We start from the raw sequence: 4,790 nt of genomic DNA, 5'->3' as shown, positions 1-4,790 counted from the left end.
CTGTGCTACCACTGCCATCGTGTGGGACTGGAGGCTGGAGAACGCAGGACTAATTGAAGGGAAAAAAGCCATGCCCTGACCATATATTCTGCATCCTGAATCCATCTATGCACCAAATCAGATATACCCCCGAACTTTTAGTTTGTAAGCCCATAATTGCCTATTGGCCAGGCTGGTCACTTGCATTGAAAGTGTCTCAACCATTCTCCAAATCTTTAGGATATCTGATAGGTTGAGGCCTTTTCCTGGACTAGTGGACATCAGGACATATCTCTATTTCCATCTCACAAGTATCCTCCCAACAACAGGATTATGGAAACTGCTAAGGGAAGATGGATTTTCTTCCCCATCGCCATCTATCCAATTAGGCTGAGACATTCTGGGTGAAATAACTTGTGGCATGGTTTCAATCTCCCTCCTAAGGAACAGCAGTTTCCCAATATCTTTGCTAATGAGATCATGGAAGCTGTGGCTAATATGGAGTAATTTCTGCCCTGATGAAGGGGGTGGTGAGCTGTGTAGTGAGGGCTTTGGTGTGACTCACTTCTTCTGGAGCCCCTCGTGTCCTCTTTCACTTTCTAGAATTGCTGTTCTGGAGGAATGCTCTGTGCTAGGTGATATTCTGATCTATATACACTAGGACAATGCTTCACAGGCATCACTGGATCAACCTTAGATGATCCAGGTTCTATCTTCTCCCTGACTTTCCAGCTCAGATTTCACCTTCTTGTTCTTATTTTATGCTTATTTTGCTTTTCCAAATTCATGGCCTTCGTCCCTAATCTAAATGAGTGGTTTCTACAACCTTGCATCTTCTAAGGAAAGAACTCAGAATTAAAGGAATTTTACCAGGAAGATCTTTCCTTTTTATTGTCTTCCATTTCTACTTTATTTTTACACCTTTCCAACAGGTATTTTTTATTAGTTAAGCCATATTTCAGGATCCCAGGGTGAGATCTACCCATGTCCCCCTTCACCCCTCTGGGAGAAGGACAGAGGACAGAAGGACGGTGGGGTGGAGACATTTCAGATCTTCCCAGGAAACATGCCTTCCGCCCGGTGGTTGTCCTAGGCTGACATCCAGGATATGGGGCAGAGGGACTTGTATGAACACTGGTATCATTTACACATGTCATTGCCTTCTCACAGTGGTGGAAGACCAGGTAGGTCTGCCTACAGTTCCTGGTCTGATTCTGGCTGGGGAAATGGCTGTCAAAGGGGGCAGGTTGGTAGTTCTTGACTTTGGTCATGATATCTTCTGCCATGTTTCTGACTCCTAAAGACATGCCAGAAGCAGCTCACTGCTAAAAGTGACCCTCAGCAAAGATTCCTCCATCTCCTCCATCCCTACTTCTGCTTTTAGGTGCTGGTGCACTTATAAACTCCCTGATGGTGTGATGCAGTTAAAGGTTTCCCAGGGAGGAGGGGTAAGAACCTCAAACCAATCTGGAAATGGCTGAGGCTATTGAACACTCAGAGGAAACTACCTAAATTCCTAGAGTTTGTTTGTTTCCAAACTGCCTCCAACTCCACATCAAGTTTATCTCTGCCTCCTTAAAGGATCAGCAGATCCATTAGCTCATTTCATCTATTAACCACTCTGAAAGCTTTTTCTCCATAGGTGAGCAATTTTGTAGAAAGCTTGAGAAGAGGTGCCCAGAGTTACTCTGCGACAAATATAAAGGCTTAGGGTCAGCTCTCAGACAGATGTCCTGAGCCAAAAGGAGATGGCAGACTAAAGAAAGGTTTTGTTCACCATAGCAGGCTCCCTGAACAAAGCCTTTTTCCTGGAGACCAGATCTACCAGTGTCCATCTAATCGCATTCTCACTGTTAGTTTTATCTTTTGAGGACAATGCTTTCCTTTGAGAAAGACCTCTTTATCTCCGGCATCAGGGTTTCTGTTATATTTGCCAAGGGGCCGTGTGGCTCAGCCTTAATTACTAAGTGTGTGTATTTGTTTACTTTGAATTATTGTTAATTTTTACTTCTAGGTGAAAAGGTGTGTTGTGGCTAGTTATATGGTTCTTAGAGCAAAGCTCTATATAGAACGACCCTGCTTTTTCCTGTTGGTATAACTTCGATAATCTACTCTTTGGCCAAGACAGAGGGTTCCTACTAAGAAAAAAGACAGCTGAGCAACCGGAGGAAGAAGGGAGTCTCTTCTGCTAGTAGTTATACTGGTGGCCTTGGACAGATTTGGTGCTTCAGTTGTCTTCTCTCAGACCATGGATGAGGGCCCCGTGCAGAATCCTGCTCTGTTTAGGACTGCCTTTGGGGCCCCTAAAAAGGAACTTTTACGATTTCTTACACCTCTTACTTTACATAAACCAATGGAATTGCACAATTGTTAGAATAACAACCTCCTCACTACCTGATCAGGCACCCCTTAGGCATTTATGACTTAAAAATCAAAGCTCTGGAGATTGCACATCCGACCTCAGGGAGCAGGCAAGCTGTCCCAACACGGCCAGATTTAAGGATTTATTAGACAGCCTGTTGCACAGTTTTGATGTTCATCACCAAGTTCTTTAATGGGCTTCTTGGCGGTCATTTTGTAAAGACTCTAAAGCTGGTCATTTTTGTTAGTGAGCTCCTGCTCTGGACATGACACTGTACTTAGCACAGTGAGACAGTGCTAAGCGAAGGCCGAGAAAGGGTTCCTGCAACCAACACATTTGCAATCTTGACTGGGAGGCTAGGGCACAAAGCAAACCAAATTTAACTAAGTGTTTTAAAGGGACACTCACAAGACTGCAGTCCCAGAGATGTTACAAGGAAGCTTGTGATTACTAACTAGGTTTACTTCATATAATTCACCTTTCCTATGAAGAATAAATGTGCCATTGTTGTTTTACATAGCCTTAGTATTCATCACCACCCAGAGACAGAGATAGATTTTACATTTCTGATCATGAATACCCCATGACTGACTTTGCAGCTAAGATATAGAAACAAAGGTGCTGTTATTTTATTACCAAAACTAACAGTGATGAAACTAGATTGGATATTTTTATGGCCCAGGGAAAGTTTTGAGCTGCAGAGCCACTGAGAGTACACTGTTACATGTTTTAAGAAGTCAAAGAAGCAACATGTACTAGGAAAAAAAACAAAAACAAAAAAACAACCCCCTCCCCCCCCCAAAAAAAACAAAAACATTCCTGGGACATATGAGACTGACTAGGTTCATGTAAGACCTGACATGTAAGTCCTAACCCTCTGTGGGCTCTGTGACCTTGTGCAGTTTACTTCCTCTTTCTGAGGTTCAGTTTACTACTGGTGAAGCAGGGACAATAATGCCTCTCTTGCAGAGATTTTTAAGGGGATAAATGATTTAATGCATATGACACACTTAACACAATATGTGAAACCAACAGGCACCCATAAAGAGAGACTTTATCCTATCTAATAAAAGAGAAACATGGTAATTGGCGTACGACCGCTACCCTTCCCATTGGCTAATCAGGGTGATATGCAAATTAACTGCCAGCCAAGATGGCGGCCGGCAGCCAGGCAGCTTGAAACTAACATGAGGCTTGCTTGCTTCAGTGACGGAGGACTCCAACGTTCCCCGCCTGCCTTGCCGGCCTCTGAGCTTGCAGTTTAAGAAACATTGTAACAAATATAGAAGCTAAACAAAACCCCAGAAACCTGCTTTCAGCGAGCCCGGGATCTCAGAGCTGGAGTTATACATTGTTTCAATTATAGAACCGAAACAAACCAAATACCTGCTTTCAGCAGCAGAGGCCTCAGAGCTGGAGCCAGAGCTAAAGCTGGCCCAGAATTAAAAAAAGAAAAAAGAAGAAAAGGAGCAGTTGGGAGCTTCAGTTGGCCTGAAAACAGCCCTCAGCCCCTCACCCAGACTGGCCAGGCACCCCAGTGGGGACCCCCACCCTGAACGGTGTGTGACCAGCTGCAAACAGCCATCATCCCCTCACCCAGGCTGACCAGGCACCCCAGAGGGGACCCCCACCCTGATCCAGGACACCCTTCAGGGCAAACCAGCCAGCCCCACCCATGCACCAGGCCTCTATCCTATATAGTGAAAGGGTAATATGCCTCCCAGCACCGGGATCAGCGGAGCCGTGAGGCCTCCCAGCACCGGGATCAGCATGACAGGAGGCAAGTGCCCAAACCCCCTGATCAGCCCTGCTCTGTACCTGATAGTGGGGAGCTCCCCAAACCCTGATCGCCCTGCAGCTCTGTGTGTGACAGGGTGTGGCGCCCCAACCTCCCCCACCCCCGCCCCCTACGGACCCTGCTCTGTGTGTGACGGGGTAGAGCCATAACCTCCCCATCGGCCCTGCCCTGAGTGTGAGAGTGGCGGTGCCCCCACCACCTGATCAGCCCTGCTCTGTGGGTGATAGAGGGTGGTGCCCCAACCCCCTGATCCGTCCTGCCTGAGTGTGACAGGGGGCGGTGCCCCAACTCCCCTATCGGCCCTACTCTGTGAGTGACAGGGGGGAGCTCCTCAACCCCCTGATGGGCCCTGCTCTGTGCGTGACAGGGTATGGAGCCCCAACCCCCCTGATGGGCCCTGCTCTGTGCATGTCAGGGGGTGGCACCGCAACCTCTCCATCGACCCTGCCTTGAGTGTGACAGGGGGCGGTGCCCCAACCCCCCAATCGGCCCTACCATGAGCGTGATTGAGGGTGGCATCGCAACCTCCCAATCTGCCCTGCTCTGTGCATGACAGGGGGCGGCGCCCCAACACCCAAATAGGCCCTGCTCTGAGCCCGACCAGGGGCTGCACCCAGGGATTGGGCCTGCCCTCTGCCACCCGGGAGCAGG

At 47.9% G+C, this 4,790-nt stretch overlaps 1 pseudogene; it reads right to left on the bottom strand.

Moving 5' to 3' along the window:
- Window positions 1-1,026: 1,026 nt before the first annotated feature.
- LOC118655752 lies at window positions 1,027-1,265 on the bottom strand (annotated as a pseudogene).
- Window positions 1,266-4,790: the final 3,525 nt, after the last annotated feature.

This window comes from Myotis myotis, unplaced genomic scaffold, assembly GCF_014108235.1.
Source record: "Myotis myotis isolate mMyoMyo1 unplaced genomic scaffold, mMyoMyo1.p scaffold_m19_p_5, whole genome shotgun sequence".
Taxonomy (NCBI): Eukaryota; Metazoa; Chordata; class Mammalia; order Chiroptera; family Vespertilionidae; genus Myotis; species Myotis myotis.
The sequence above is the reverse complement of the archived record's forward strand: the minus strand, read 5'-3'. Positions and strand labels throughout refer to the sequence as shown.